This window comes from Anoplophora glabripennis, unplaced genomic scaffold (genome assembly GCF_000390285.2).
Source record: "Anoplophora glabripennis isolate ALB-LARVAE unplaced genomic scaffold, Agla_2.0 scaffold2, whole genome shotgun sequence".
NCBI lineage: Eukaryota > Metazoa > Arthropoda > Insecta > Coleoptera > Cerambycidae > Anoplophora > Anoplophora glabripennis.
The window spans coordinates 1,388,139-1,405,720 of record NW_019416325.1 but is presented as its reverse complement, the minus strand read 5'-3'; the positions used below and the strand labels follow the sequence as shown (position 1 = coordinate 1,405,720).

General features: G+C 32.7%; 1 protein-coding gene across 1 annotated transcript in view; it reads left to right on the top strand.

Moving 5' to 3' along the window:
• The first annotated feature begins 1,329 nt into the window (after positions 1 to 1,329).
• The window catches only part of LOC108916896 (3-hydroxy-3-methylglutaryl-coenzyme A reductase), a 30,350-nt gene continuing 14,097 nt past the window's right edge, over positions 1,330 to 17,582 (top strand). Inside the window, exon 1 of the mRNA XM_018723214.2 lies at positions 1,330 to 1,458. The gene's annotated coding sequence lies outside the window, so the exon portion shown is untranslated. The remainder of the gene's footprint in view (positions 1,459 to 17,582) is intronic.

Genomic DNA, 17,582 nt, shown 5'->3' with positions numbered 1-17,582 from the left:
CACCACAGATAACAGATAAATATCGCAACGACGATTGCAAAATCCGAATTCAGTATTCGGAGTCGCTGAGGCCACGTGGCGAATGACGCTAGAGACTACAGTTGTCCAGCTATGTAGTGGTTGAATGTACTATAACGTCAATATATAAGGATTTTACAAAAAATTTTTTTACGATATTGATTCCATTTCTCATGCTGCTAAATTTTTTTGGATAAGTTGTGAATCACCCTGTATACTTTCGTCGAACTATGTGAAATATTTGCTGTAATCTATAATGTTTCTTAGAATTTATATTATTTGTAAATATATAGTATAATTTAATTCAATTTTTTTATAGTTTTGAAATTTATTATCTCGGACTTTAGCTACAATATCTCTTCAGTTCATCATAAACTGCAAACGTATTTGTTTCAAAACTACCAGTTCCTTAAAATATATGTGTATATTTAAAATTTAGTATTAATGTAGGAATTATTTCAAGACAAACGTAGCATATTATAATCAAACTTATGTTTTCTTGAAAGAAAATTGTAGCGGGTCACAGAATGGCGTAGGTGTGAAGTAGCACGATAGATGGAGCCACTTACGGTCTGTGTATGCACATCTTCTTGTAAGTAATGACAAAAAAGCAGTTGGATCGATCTAAAGACATATTTTCAAAGAAGACCAGTAATAAACCTAAATCATGTACCCAATTTGGTTCTTCTGCGGTAAAGTGTTGCAGCGATATTAATTTTTTTCGAAATTTAGGGCCCCACTTAGGGGGTGCAACTTTGTATATAGGTAAGTTTGGTTAAATTACAATATTTTGGACACCCCTACATGTACCTGCCTTCTGTTGGTTTGTATGCGGGACACCCTGTATAAACGTGCGATACCTTAAAATCAAATGTACATTTGAAGCAAGAAATTTTTTTTACATTTTCAAAATTCATAATATGTACTAGAAATATTAAAATTTTTATAAAATAGTTCGTATTTTAATTTTTTTCATCGCAGAAGTTCTCTTTATGGACGTAGAGATCATCTCAAAAAAGAAGGGTATGGGTCCCTGTGCTTATTCATAAAAATACGACTGGCACACGCAAACAACAATTTACGGGTAGGGGCAAAATTTTAAGAAGTACGCGTCAATTTTATTCGCAAGTTTCAAACTTTTTATGAGAAAGTATTGATGAGCAGGCCGAGGCGTGTGTTAAAATTCAAATAATCCCTAAAGGATGCAAATCCTGAAAGCGTAAGTTTCCGAATCCGTACGCGTGAAGTCGAGCTTTTACTCAATGCATTCGAACCGGTCGGGAACTTTACAAGCGCGGGCCCCGAGTTCGAGTTCGAGTAGTCAGTAGTCACAAGCTTCACCTGGGGCTCTGTAGTCGGTGCCAATGCGCCTCTGAAGTCTCGTGGTCGGCTTGTTATTTCGTGAAACTGTGACAGTGCATCGACCATCGAAATCCTAAGGTAAACTCGCGTTACACTCAAAAGCGCGTACGTGCAGGTTTATTTTAAAATTATGTCGCGAAGGCGATCCTAAAAAATGTCATTTATCATGTTTGTAAATTAAACGAAAGTTAGATCATTCAAAACTGTGGAGAAAATTCGTCGCAATGTTATTTTGGCGGTTTCTAATGAGAAAATTGTGGCTCATGTTTGCATATTTTTTAAAATAAAACTGCAACTGTCTAGATTAAATTAAATTAAATTTCCAAAATAATCGGTTGTGTTATTTTTTATGAAAATAATTATAATAATAAAAAATAAAGAAGCAGACGAATTGGCGTTTCGAAAATTACCGTTTATTAATCATAAAACTGTATTCTTTATCTTGAAAATCCCTGGTTTTGATTTTTAACATTACTAAAGCCGATTCTTACACATTTTTTTAAAATAAAATTATATTAACAAATTATTTTTGCTCGTTTACAATTCTGTGCACTTGAAACTAAAATAAAAAACAAAACGCTTTAAAAACAAAATGAAGTATTTCTATATGAATTTATCATTTCTAAATTACTGTTATATTAAAATTGAACACACCACAAACTTTTTTATAAATATCATGCGTTCTAGATAAACACTACTGTATTTGCCCAATTCAAGTTCACGGTTGATTTAAACTTTGTCAAAATTCACTTTCCGTTTCTTCTTAAGTACCTATTCGCATGTTTCCCATCATAATTCGCTTCGCTCTTCAATTGACTTTTTTAATTGAGATGAAAGTATTCTGCGAACACCTCTTGAAACTGTTACAAGTCTGTTTTTATTAATCATATGAATGGCATTTGAAAAAAATTACACTCGCTAGAGGATGGTCGTTTGGCATTGAATATAATAACACTCGTTTTGTAATATTACACTTTCTTTTAATTGCCCAAACCTATTGCGATATTTTTGACACCTGGCGTGAATTTATTTTCCGAGGAATTTACATTAGCGGTTATTAGTAAACTGTTACTAATAATCTCAATTGTTTTAATTTTTGTGTTTGTGTAATATGTGTACATCATAATTCTTCTGGAAAATCTACTGTCATTAATAAAACGCTCAAAACTCGAAGCTTTCTAGCAGCATCTACTGTCATCGTCCTGGTACTATTCGAAGAATATAAAGTCTAGGCAGACAATTTTGATCTATTTATATGCAATGCAAAGAACTTATATTTAGTATTTGTGTCAAAATGTCATTCTGTAAGCGAATGTCAAAAGGTTAGTCCGTTTAACCAACGAGATATTTTTTATCAACGGTTTTATTTATATTTAATAATCTTTATGTTAAACATTCAGTGGAAAGGTGATACATTTTAAACTGCATATTTTTAATTACATGTGCACATGTATCGCTAGAAAACATATGGGTACGGTATCGTTATGAAAGCGGTGAAAATTCATAAAATAATATTTTATTCCGTCCATCAAGCATAAACTTACTCGTTAGTTAAATCAACATAAATTAATTAATATAAATAGTTATGAAACATTTGCCACTATGTTACATATGTTAGGTCTATTTTAGGAAAATGGAATAGCAAAAAATAAACAAATCTCCGACTACTAGAATTGAATTGGCTGCTACCAATGCGTGGTTTAGCTTAACTTTGGCACGTTTCATAATTTCTGAAGAAAATGCGAATACTAATATTTCCAGGGCTAGACAATTTCTTTGAATAGTAAAAGGAGATTTAAAATTATTTTTTCTTAGAAGTCGATACTGAATCGGTTAATAAAACTAAGTAATTTCGTCACGTAACAAAATTTTCAAATGTCAATTGTTTATTTAAATCATACTGCATATTTCGGTTTACGAAATATTTGACCTATGCGATGCAAATTTCTTAACCTGAGATTTTTTTTGAGTCAGAATTAAGTAATGTAAAGGCACCGGTAACCAGCACACTTGACATTAAAGAGGTTTTCCCAAATATTTAATCAGATTACTTTTTTTGCTCCAAATTTACCTGTGGCTCAGGTCGTTTCACATTTAATAAAAACTGGTTCTTCAGTCTCATATATTATACACCTCTTTAATCTGGTGTATTAAGAAAATTACTTAGAATATTTCAGTCCGGCCTCCAATACACACTTTACTTTACCGTCAGTAACTATAAATTAACTAACCCATTTTGAAGAATACCGTAATAATTAAAGTATACAGGGTGATTCACAAACGGTGACCAAAAATGAAACCGCGTATTCTTTGGTGAATTTTTCTAAATAAAATAGTACGCCACTGCTTTACGGTAATAATCATGATATTTTCGGATTCTCCTTTAAATTTTCTACAAATTACTACTCTCTTTTGTTTTTCGAAAAGAACCTGATTTTCGAGTAAAACTTAAAAAACGAACTGAAAACACATTTCGATATTCGAATAAAATTCGGTTTAAAATAACATAGTAGGCTGCTATAGCAACTTTGACATTCTTATCAGTTAGAAGAAAGAATAAATAATGCTTTTCATCAGATTCAAGCAACAATAAATTTCGAACAAACTACATTTTCGTTATTAAAAAAATGTCGCGTCTGTGCTCGTGGAAATGGAGGTATTTTTGAGCATTTACTCAAATAAAATCAATAAAATGATGACTAATGTTATTAATTTCTTTATTCGAATAAATAACCAAATGATTAGGGTCATTTAAGCAAAAGTGTTTTCAGTGTTTAAGTTTTACGAAAATCAGGCGTTTTTATTAAAATATTTTATTAAGTTTAACACCCTGAATGTTTTTAACGAAGCGTCCTAGATAAAAACTTTAAACGAAAGACTCCCTTTTAAATTCACCAAAGAATACGAGGTTTCATTTTTGGTCACCGTTTGTAATCACCCTGTATATTTATAGTCTATCGATGTTAATATTACAGAACATAAATTTCAATTTAGATATTTATGTTTTAATTGTGCAATTAATTCCTGACGAGGCCACACCATCCTTCCCCACACCCAACACAGATTTTATTTGCTCGAGAGGTATTTTGAAAATAAGTAAAAGTAACATGTCCATTTTTTCGTAGAAGAAAACTCGTTAATTTTAAAGAATTAATGGCGAATTTCCATTAATCACTTCATGAGGTGCACTGCACGGCAAGAGAATAAAAAAAACACGCTCTTCATGCAGAAACAATTTATAATCCTCCCGTTGCTGAGAAATTACGAAATACCAAATCGACTCCTTGACACTCCACATATATACGTTTAAAAAATAACAGCCACAAATACCATCTTCAATTTATCTTTTGAGCACGCTGAGGATAAACCATAAAACGTATTAAAATTCAGCGACAATAAAGTACAAAGTAGGTAAATTTTTCGGACTTCCGCAGACGAGGAGCCTTTATTTAACTTTGCAAGACCCAAAGGAAAAAAGGCACCTTCATAAATTGAGTTTGGCATTTATTGATGTTCAGTAAATATGTACACCTAGTATCGGCCAAAATTCACATCTGTGGCGCAAATTTTCCCTTAGCTAGAGCCTATATTTTTGTTTGACGACAATAAAACGTAGATATACAGGGTGTTCCTCTAAAGTTATCTGCTGACGAAATATGTCGATTGGCCGCAAGCAGAAACAGATATTCGAAAGTGTAGTAAAAAAATCGAGTAGTATTATCAATTAGGTATTATCAAGCGTGACCAATCTTTTCAGGATGAGAAACGGTCTGTGTACTTTCGAAAAGCGGAGACTTCCAGGGGGCGAGAGATCTCGCTTAACACAAATCTGTAACAATTCTCGGGTTAATGAGTTTAGGTGTCTGGATTCTAATTACAGAGGATATCCCAAGAACTGGGACTTTTCGCAATTTACAGCTGTAAATATTTTGATACGGCCCGGGGAAGTTATGCGGGGGAAATTGAATTAATTACTTTCGGGTTAAATATCGCACGGTGGGTGTAAACAGGGCCGTTATAAATAACTTGAGGATGAAGTCTCCGAATATTTTTACGGTGGAAAAGTTAAAGATGAGTAAAAAAAATTAAAAGGCATATGTTGATCTGGGAAAACAGACTTTCGGTTTGGAATTCCCCCAACTGATTCAGATGAATTATTCCAGGGATCTTAAATGAATTCTCTTAACTGCTAGCTAAATAGGTTGAATTAATATTTACGCTGCATTAATTTTTTGAATGGTTACAATCATTCAAGTCTATTTATTTAACACGTTTTCAAACAAAGCTGCCAAGGTGCTATTCTAAGATATTTATTATTTTAAATCGTCATTTGGAACTAGTAAAATGTAACTAATTGTAAAGTACGTTCGTGAGTTTTACTTATTAACGTACTTCTCCACACTTTCGATTTTTTTTGTGTTTTATATTTTAAATATGTAAGTACTCTCAAATCTTCGTTGAATTTTTTTTGAGAACGCTTAAAAATATAAAGATTGCCCATGACTGACGTACAATTACTTTATCATTATTTGCTTACTAAAGAAAATTTCTAGCAGCACGCTGCATTATTTGGTTGGTAAGTCAAACAGACAGGGTTACGAAATAATTTCACTTGCCGGTCTGATATGAATTTAAATGCATCATTTGTATTTTTATGTGTGTGTATTTACTTCCTCAACATTCTTTGTTAATACGAGTTGTATATGTGTGACACAATCTGTTAGACAACATGTTTTGGACAATGTCACTTTCTTACCGTAGTTTACCCTTTCTCACTTGACTTTGATCGGGTAAGCGTGATCATTCTGGAGCAGCTCGATGTTATTTGCATAACAAAGCATACAGGGTGATTTAGAAAAAAAATGTACAGAGGACTTTTATAGGTACAAAAAATCAAAAATAAGGATTTTACAAAAATTTGTTCACGATAGTGACCCCATTTTTCACGAGGTATCTATCCCCAATTTTTTTTGGGTAAGTTGTGAATATACGAATAAAATAAATTGACGAATAACTGCATAACTTGCTGTCTAAGTCATGTCTAATAAAATTCTCTACATGAAACTAGTCACATTTTTTAGAATTGCAAATACGAGACATTGTCTGTTGGAATTTCCATATGATTTAGACTAATTTAATATTACGTTACTTATTGTTTTTAGAAAGTACGTTACTTGAATATTTAATGATTTGCGACATTATACTTTTTAATTTCGGAGTATAATCCTCAACTTCACATACCAACGGTTTATATTAATTCATATATTGTTGGTTTGAAATAAATCTACTCAACTGTTAAAACACACAAAATATAACGTCGTATAAATCAGAAGTCAAGTAAAAATAAATTCTATGAGAAATATGTATTTTCATTTTTAAAAAAGGTCCTGGATCAAATTTAGGTCCAAGACCATTACGTCGTATCTATACCATTTTATTTCGAAGGTTATGCTTGCTACGAAGGACTGTTGGTCGTATATTTGTGGGTTATAAGTAGCACCTTATGACGACCACAAGCTTCTAAGATAAAGCCCAATTTGTACACTGAATGCTACCTATATTTTATAATTAACTTTCTTAATGGGACGTTAAGTGCAATACATTTACTGCTATCAAGACTAAGTGTCCGTTTTAAGATTTAAGAATGATAAAACGTTTTAATAAATAGTCGAAAATTTACGGGAACAGGATTCGTTTTGTTTAATTTTTCCTAGGATGCCCGTTTTGGTGAGCTCCGGGGTTGTGTGATTATTGTCGATTAATGTTTCTTTGTAAGTCGAAAAACGATTCTTTCATCGATTTTTTTTTTGGTATAACGTTTTTATTTTATTTTTACCAAACTTTTGAAGTTGAAAAAATATAAATGTTTATTCGGCTTCAAAAAATTTGAAAAAATTCTCCCATTCGAGAGTGTAGATTTTGGAAATGACAGGATATTGCGTAAGACGCTTATTTGGAGAGTTTTGGAGGTTCTGTGACTGTTCCCGATTAATTTTCGTCTATATCTTGGAAAGCAGACGAGATCAAAACAAACCGAAGTAAGTTTCGAGTTCCTCGCTCTCGATTTACTATGAAACACGGTTTGAAAAGAATAATTTTGGGCAGATTTTTAAGCAGATTCGTTTTTTTAAATTTTCGCTACACTTTTGATTAAGGGGAAAATAAAACTTAATTCGCACCAGAAAATTCAAAAAAAATTCTGCTGGACCAATTCGATGATATAGATTCCGAAAATACCATCAGATTTTGGGTCGGTCCCATTCTTAAAATTTTCCATTTTTAAAAATGATAAAACGTTTTAATAAATTATCGAAAATTTATGGGAACAGGATTTGTTTTGTTTAATTTTTCTTCGGTCGCCGGTTTTGGTGGGTTTCGGGGTTGTGTGATTAATTTCAATTTTCAAGTTTCTCACCCGATTTACTATGTTCGGAAAAATAATATTGCGAAAAAAGATTCTTTCATCGGTCTTTTTGATGTAACATTTTTTTTAATTTTTACTAAACTTGAATAAAAAATATGTTTATTGGGTTTCTAAAAATTCAAAAAAATTCTCCTACATCAATTCGAGGGTGTAGATTTTGAAGGTGACATAAGACGTAAGAGATTTAGGAGTTCTATGACTGTTCCCGATGAATTTTCGTCTATATCTTGGAAAGCAGACGAGATCAAAACAAACCGAAGTAAGTTTCGAGTTCTTCGCACTCAATTTACTATGAGACACAGTTTGAAAAGAATAATTTTGCGCAGGTTTTTAAGCAGATTCGTTTTTTTTAATGTTCGTTACACTTTTGAATAACGGGAAAAATAAAACTTTTAATTGGCACCAGAAAATTCAGCAAAAATCCTCCTAAACCAATTCGATCATATAGATTCCGAAAATACCATCAGATTTTGCGTCAGATATGGATATAGTCCCATCTTTTAAATTTTCCATTTTTATGAATGATAAAACGTTTTAATAAATTGTCGAAAATTTATTCGTTTTGTTTAATTTTTTCTCGGTCACCCATTTTGGTGGGTTTCGGGGTTGTGTGATTATTTTCTATTTTCAAGTTTCTCATACCCCATTTACTATGTTCGGAAAAATAATATTGCGAAAAACGATTCTTTCATCGGTCTTTTGAGTAAAAAATATATTTATTCGGCTTCTAAAAATTCGTAAAAATCCTCCTACGTCAATTCGAGGGTGTAGATTTTGGAGGTGACATAGCGTAAGACGTTTATTTGAAGAGATTTGGGGGTTCTATGACTGTTCCCGATGAATTATATCTTGGAAAGCAGACGAGATCAAAACAAACCGAAGTAAGTTTCGAGATCCTCGCGCTCGATTTACTATGAAACACGGTTTGAAAGTAATAATTTTGCGCAGATTTTTAAGCAGATTCGTTTTTTTTTAATTTTCGCTACACTTTTGAATAACGGGAAAAAATTAAACTTTTATTTGGCACCAGAAAATTCAGGAAAAAATCTGCTAGACCAATTCGAAGATATATATTCCGAAATACCATCAGATTTTGTGTCAGATGTGGATTATAGTCCTATTTTTAAAATTTTCTTGTACGTGTGACTTTCCCTCCCACATTATTTGACATGATTTCCCTGTACTTTTCGATGTTCTTCCCAAGATGCCATCTGGACAGTATAGTATATATCGACATGTCGAATGCAGGTTAATTTGAGAGATCTATTTTTACGTTGCAGTACGTACGCCCAAAAAATGTGATATCACCACATAAGTTCGTTGGGTCGGTGTCCCCTTTTGGGTACGGCATTTTTATACTGTGCATCATCTTAGACCAACCTCTCTGCCTCTCAGTAGCTGTAAAACTCAGAATTACAGCATTCCTTGACCCTCATATTAGAAGTCGGGTACTTTATTGGGTATTCAATTCGGTAAATTAACCAAAATTCTAGGAGCCAAAAAATCCAAAAAATAAAAAAAGTTAATTTATTTACCGAAGATTTCGGCTATTCTGAATGCTTATTGGTCAAGTAAGTGATGTTAACTGAGATCTCAAGTAAATAAAACAGGCTTACACGTCCTATTTTATCTCAGTACTTCAGTATTTCATTTAATAAATAGTTAAAACAAATTTTCCAAATATGTTCGTTTATAAATAGCTACTTTGCTCGTAGCCTTGTCCGTAAAATATTGAATTTATTTTTACAAGTAGTACTATTGTGAATACAAACGAAATGTCTTGAATTTCTATAATTAAAATGTATATATTTAAATATAAGTTCAAGTTATGCATATTAAAAGCAGCAGAGCTGAAGAAGTAAAAGATTACGTTAAAAATATTACGGTGACACTAAATAAACACAACAGATAATTAAAAAAAATGATGTTTAAAGAATTATTATGTAAATTATATGCATATAAACAAATTATATACTTTTATCTACAATCAATTTAATTATGATGATAATTTTGAGTCGATAATGTTTGTTGTAATAAAAAACAAATGGTACCCTTGAAAAACAGTAAAAACTCTTCATAGAGACTGTCAACAAAATTATCTTCATTAATTTGTATTTTGCTTTTGATACGACTCGATATTATTTCAATCAAAGGTAATTCATTAATCTCCTTGATGCAAATATCGGACGATGTTTATATTCTGTGTATACTCGAGATATTAATTTCATTCTTGTCCCTAAAGGCATATTCAGACTAATACTTATAAGGCGAACATGCGCGAAATGAATGCAAGAACAAACATCAACTGTAATAGACCTTTTTAGTAGTGACGTCACATACGTCAAATAATAGGCAACCCCATAGTACACATTGTTTAGAAGAATTTCTGAGTATTTTTACTAGATCGATTTTCGACCTTTGGCCAAAAAAAAGTCTTCTTTGTCATGACCTTAAATATCGCGATATTCTGGCAATATTACAAATATTTAAGAAGTTTCAAACGCCAAGTGACAAACTAAAAGAATTATAGAATTTGTATATTTTTTATAGAACAATAAATTAAAATTATATCAATGTTACCGAGCACGCGCATTAAAGATAATTTCATGTAAGCGAAGGCCTTGCAACAGGATATCATTCAAGAAAATTTGGTTATGGTTAAGAGTACGTCTATAATAAACCACTTGAAGAAATAAACACTTGATAAACACAATGGCACAGTACAGCACCAAGAAAAACAATAAAAATATTTAGTAGAACTAGAAAATGCCAAGACTAAACAAAAGAAGAGAAAATAGACGATCTCACCTGCGTATGAGGCTATTCTTTCCGAGCATGCGCGTTAGGAATAACACGGCTAATGTTAAATTTTTACTTTATTTAAATTTAGGAATCTTTTATATCGTTTTTTGTAATTTTTAAGCACATCTGTGTATCTATTTTACGAAACACGTGTTGGTTGTTCTTAAATACTCCCAAATCCTTGTAAAAATAAATTAATTTGAAATTGTTCATTTTTATAGTATCTATGTAAATAGTACACAAGGGTCAAATTCGGTCTGTACAATTTCAACTATGACGATTTGTTGGGGGTTGCCTAAGTATGTGACGTCACACTAAAAGAGTCTGTTGAGTGAAAGTGCATCATTTTTGTCCGAAGAGTCCGAGCGAGATGAGATATTCCTCGATTTTCTCCTAGACCGAAATTTGTAGTGTAGAAAGAGCAACTAAACGATCGCTATAAATAGTTTACCGATGTATCTGCAATTGCTTTTTAATGGTTTCACTTAAAGCGTTAAAAGAAACGGAAAGTGGCAATAATTAAGATGATTGAAATCGTGCAAAAATTCACTTTCATTGAACAAGCTAATGAAATATAATTATTTGTAATACGTAATGTTATCATTTAATTTGTCAAATGTTAAACCAATCCTTCAAAAATATTACTTTTTAAATAAACCAACATTTCGCTATACATATTTTGAATATTTATCATTATGGTATCTTTTTTGTTCTTGTGGAAAACAAACATCATGCACAATTTGTTTTATCGTCGGGAGGTTTTGGTTTTTCAGTTTAATTACACATTCATGTTTGTTTAGCATGTTTCAAATAATTATATACCAAAATACTTCTTTACCGCAAATCACCATTTGCTGCATATTGTTTAAAAAAAAATATTTTTACCATGTTTTCGTCTGTTTTGTGGTTATTTCAGGTCCATTATTTTTATACTTTTAATTAAAATACGTATATCATTTACTTTTTCGATGCCATTACTTTCAATTCGAATTAACAAAATACTATCATAAAATACCCTAAAGCTTATTGCATATTTGCTAGTTAAGCAAGGTGGTTAACCTTTTGCTGTTCAATTCGCACATCCATGCGTTGCGTTATTGACACCAAAGCTAAGTTACATCTAAATCGAGGGTATTAATTTCGTTGTAAAATATCCAGTTATGCCTATTACAACCCATCAACATCCCAGTCGCCCATGAAAATCGTTATATTCACATCAATCACGATGCAAACAAGAGGCCTACGTTTCATCTCGAATAAGTATGCTGCCGTATTTCAAGTACCGAGCGGAATTTCAAATTTTCTCTCAACTTTCCAATCGCAATCTCCAACCACTGTACGCAGGGCAAATCGCGACCAAAGTAGAGATCCTCCACAAAAAGCAGAAGACGCGAGCGAAAATAATATTTTCGACTATGTTTCCAAAATTCCCCACCGCTTCAAACATCGAGACCGCAGCAGAAATAGAGAATCCATCTCGGTTTCAGAGTTCGGAAGATAAAACGTCTGAAAAAATGCGAAATTCGAACTGGGGAACCCGTTCCTGACGAACACAATCCAAAGATGGGCAAAATCCAAAGAGGCCAAACGTAAGGCAGATTCCTAAGCGTCTCTCTGAGCTCGGTAAAAATGACGGTTCCCGTCGTATTAGAGGTAATTCTCGAAAGGAAAGTAATGATGGCGAAAGACGACATGGCGCCCAACGTGGGGCCCGATGGAAGACCACAATAACGTATGTCGGTTTTGTTGTTTTCATTTATTTTTATTATACTTTTAGTCAATTTTCTTTGCACGAAATGTAAGATATACACGTATATAATATGTTGACGTCCCGATCAAGCATTCTGAAGCATATTTATTTACCATCGCTTGGCAAATCGGCCTGATCTATTAAACAAGTAAAATTCTGCCAACTAAAAATAGAAACCGGGATAAATTGTGCAAACTTACCTGCATAACACTAACCTATATAACGATAAATGTAAATTTGTAGTTGACGTTAAGTTCCTGCAAAACAAACCGACTCCTTTGTCACCTTTAAAAACATTACAGACGATTTATAAACAATTCTCTTAGAGTGTGCAAATTTGCAAAATTTTCCAAATAAATACACGCAAATATTTTCGAAAAACTCGAGCCCATTGTTCGGTAAAGAGAAAACATGTCAGCGCAGATACGGATTTAGTCGAACTCTACTTTTTAATGATGCAATGTTCTATGCCGAGCATACAAACTGCTTTTTAACCATTGATATTATGTAAATAAGATCATTGTTATACAATAGCAATGTATGCACGTCTTTAAAAAACCGCAACAAATTATTTATTGGATCTTAGTAAGATTATTATTTCTAAGAAACGGTGATAATCAGTTCTTGCAAAGATGACACACGGATAACCATTCTGTAAGGAAGCAGATCTTATGTCGAAGCAGAATATTAATTTGCGTCCCCTTCCCACGCTAGCATTCTTAGCTGTTACGTTGAGAACACGCACGTAAATTGGTTTTAACTAATTTTTAAGAGAAATGTATAAAAACACGAGTACTTTGTGATTGTGAAAAAGGTCACTGAGTCGCGGTCTGGCATTGATAAATTTCGTAACAGTTGAAGGTCGTTAGGTGCCTTAGGTGCCTGCGTGAATACACAACTTTCGCTTCGGCAATTCGATATTAAAAAAAAAATGTGCCCATCCGGAGTGTGACGATGATCAGGTACGATTGCTGATAATCGTGGCTAACGCAATACATGTCAGTCAAGGTTGCCCACTTTCTCTACAGCGGACACTGCCCTGCGACGTAAAAATCTGAAATCGTAACTGTAAAAAATACGGAATCCCGAATCATCCATTAAAATTGACAACAAACGATACGCTCCGTTATTTTTTTATGCCACGAGGTACTAAAAGCGGATAGTTCTTTAATTCATTTTAAAGATGGTTAATATTTTACGCAACTTTCTAATTAGTAATTAAGGGTCGTTTGCACCATTGTTATTTAATATAACTGCAAATTAATTTTCATAACAGTTCTAAACACTGGAACTAGAAAGTTCAGGAAAGATTTACTTAGACACCAAAGCGATATTTAAAACATCAGTGAAATGTATAAATAATTTAAGAAGTGTTGGTGCAATCGGCCATAAAAGTGGCATAGGGAATTTTACATCTGAATTCTACAGACGAATTATTTTTAAACCCCCGACCAGGAGTGAAAAAATATAAAATAAAGGGGTTTTTCAAGATAACACAAAAGTGGCAAGAGCTAGAAAATAAAGTTTCTCATAAAAGTTGTAGAGCATAAAATTCTACATAAAAATCATTTTTCTGCCTGTTATGATTTTTTAATTTCTGAAATCATCCCTTAACTTCTAGTCTCCCAACTCTGTTAATTTTAATAGTACAAGAAAAAGTCCATTTTTATGTAGAATTTTATGCTCTACAACTTTCTAACTCTTACCCCTTTTGAGTTATATTTTTTCACCCCTGGCCGGGGGTTGAAAATAAAATTACTGTCGCTTATTGTTATTATATACCTCAAGCTAACGTATATAATTAATGCAGGCAAGTTGACCAAAATTGTGATTTAAAGGCCCATTTAATTGGACTACATACATCTAAGAGGATTTGTAAACATGTCAACTTTAAACATGGGCAAGGCCGTTTTGTGCGATTTTGAATGCCGCTGAATAACTCAACACTGAACTTGAACTAGTAGATAACGTATGAATGTCAATAGTATCACCGTCTTTTAAGCAAAATTCTATCTGCATACCTATTCAAGATGCAAAAGTAAAATTATAAACAACACGCAGAATGGGGGTTTACCGATCTCTAACCTTTCTTTCCATTTTATACTAGTACGGGACAATGAGACCACAATAGACTCGTTTAGTGTGACGTCACATATGTAGGCAACCCGCAACAAATAGTTGAAATTGTACAGACCGAATCTGACCCTTGCGTACTATTTACATAGATACTATAAAAATGAACAACTTCAAATTAATTTATTTTTACAAGGATTTGGAAGTATTTAAGAACAACCAACACTTAAAACTTACAAAAAACGTTGTAAAAGAATATTCCTAAATTTAAATAATGTAAAAATTTAACATTAGCCGTGTTATTCCTAATGCTCATGCGCGGAAAGAATAGCCTCACACGCAGGTGAGCTCTTGTTGATACGTTATCGCTGTCATCATTAGCGTATATTCTCTTGTTTTGTTTAATCTTGGCATTTTCTAATTCTCTCTAAGTATTGTTGTTTTTACGTACTCTTAACCATAACTTAACTTTCCTTGAATGATATCCTGCTGCGAGGCTACTTCGTTTACATGAAACTATCTTCAATGCGCATGCTCAGTAACATTATATATTATTTTAAATTTATTAATTATTATAAAAGTCAGTATTGTTCTATAAATTTAAAAATATAAATTTTATAATTCTTTTAGTTTGTCACTTGGGGTTTAAAACTTCTTAACTATTTCTAATATTGCCCGAAAAACAAAGAAGACATTTTTTTGGCACTTATGTCCAAGTACATAAGGTCGAAAATCGATCTAGTAAAAATACTGACATGACAATGTGTACTATGGGGTTGCCTATTATTTGGCGTATGTGATGTCACTACTAAAAAGGTCTATAACAGGTTAAAATTTGAATATACAGTGTGTCTGGTATTTCCACCTTAAATACAAGTGGACTTAGGTGGGACTATTTTTTTATGAGTGGAGCTTCGAAAAGTTCACATTTGGCAACTTGGTTTCTTATTTTTTAGAAAAAGCATGTAATTTTTTTGTTTGAAAAATAACACAAAATAGTTGTGTACCAAAATTGAAGTAAAAATATTTATCACTATTTTTTTTCGACCCGATAAACTTTAAAACATCAAAACAGAAATCAACAATTACTTAGAAAAACAATTAAAGTTTTTTAAAAAGATAATTGGCTATCAATAAAAAAAATTACTTCCCATATTTCACGCAACTTATTGATAAATTATTGTGTTTGCCGTTGCACACTCAACACTCGTGCCCGCTTGTGTAAACACCTTCCTGGCTCTAACAGTGTCAATAGTTACGGCAACCTTTCCACGTAATTGCCGATTAATTTGTTAACGACTCATTTCGGCCGTCGAAGGCGCGAGGGTTGCACCAAAGTGCATGCATATCGATGCATTATCCTAATACAGTAAAATATAAATCGGAGTTTGAAATATTCCGTTCCATTCTCCAACCTTGTCCCATTCCTTACTGTAGCAACTAAAACAATGTTTGCATGTAAAGAAATGGACATGTGCTGTGATACAGTGCGCGGAAAATACGTGCATTTGTATACAAATCAGATCTGCCTTTATTTCAGCGTTGAATATAAAAAAAATAAATACGACATTGAACTTAATTAAGATTCAAATATTCCTAGAAAACTGTTACCTAAAAAAATGTTATATATATACTTAGTGGTCTAACCCTTTTCAAGTTGTCGTATATTGGAAGTCCTATATCTGACAAATTTAGTGCAGCTGCGGGCCACTTCTTACCCTAAAAGGGTGCTTTTAACTTTCCCTTCCAAATATCGAAATATAACATTAGCTGGGACCCTACTCCCACAGCTACTGATTTTTTAAATAATACCTTAAAAATACACAAGAATAAACATTATTTGAATATAAATCGACTGTATGGGGGCACGCATTAAATTTGGCATTACGTTAAGCCGTATCTGCTACAATTTGTAGCCAGGTATTGATTTTGGCAGCAGCTAATAGAAATCACCTCCATAAAGATCAATTAATTTGCTAGTGTATCGTTTCTGTATTACCCAGTGACATTTATTTATCGCTTCGACTGTTGTAACTAAGGTAACGCCGTGCCTGCACACATAGTTGTTGTACAGGGTGAATATGAAATGCAATGTCACGTGTCACAATAAGAAATGCCAGTCTAGTTACGTTGATATTATTTTTGACATACAGGCTGGGCCGTAAATGCGTACATATATTTTGAACAGCACTGTCAAATCTACAAGTCAAATTTAAAATAAATGTGCCTGATTTTTTAATAGAAAACTTGTTGAGAACCACTGACTGCATCGTGGCATTTGAGATTAATATGGACAGTGTTGCCGGTGTTACACAAAACTTTTAAACTATAACTTTTATATGCAATAGGGAGAAGACAGTTAAATAAAATAGACATGATGTTAGAAGAAGACACTTACTTTTTCAGCATTTAATAGATTTGCTTTTTAAATATTGCAATTTTAAACTTTATGATAATCTTTAATTCGCGGAAGTTAAATTTACAGTCGTTTAAGATTCTCTTTATTTGGAAGTAAAAATTAGGGTTATTATTTTTTAACTAATTATAGAACATTTGAGATTTAACATGATTATGTTATACAGCGAGCATAAAGAAGTTCAAAAAAGTGATAATTAATCGAACTTTTGTACGTCAAGTTGGAGATTTTGATAATTTTTTTCTCGGAAATGGTCGACTTTAAGACCCAAGTCATATAAGGTTTTTTGTTTATTTTAATGTGTTCTATCGTCTGTTAAAATTAAGGCAGTCAAGCTTATAACACCATTATATCAGTATTTAAAATATGTGCACGCATTTAAGGTACACCCTGTATAATTTTGACTTCTGTCCGATTATTCTTTAATTTTGGATCTGTCCTTGCCTACAGCGTTCGGATGCAACTGATAATGACCAACAGAACTTTGGGAACGAGAACGAAAATTGTGCAATAAAAACCTCTCAGCATTAAGCAATCGGTTGTTTTTACTTCTGACCTATAGATATCGACCGAGTACATTTAGCTTTTTAAAAATATTCGAGTAGTTTTTGGGTGTTCGACAGTTGAATGAGAACGGTATTTGGCAAACGGTTGCGTCATCAGTGTTTGGAGCGCCAAGATAGGTAGATGGCGAGGTTAAATTTGTAATTCGGCGAAGAACCTTGATCCGAATTACC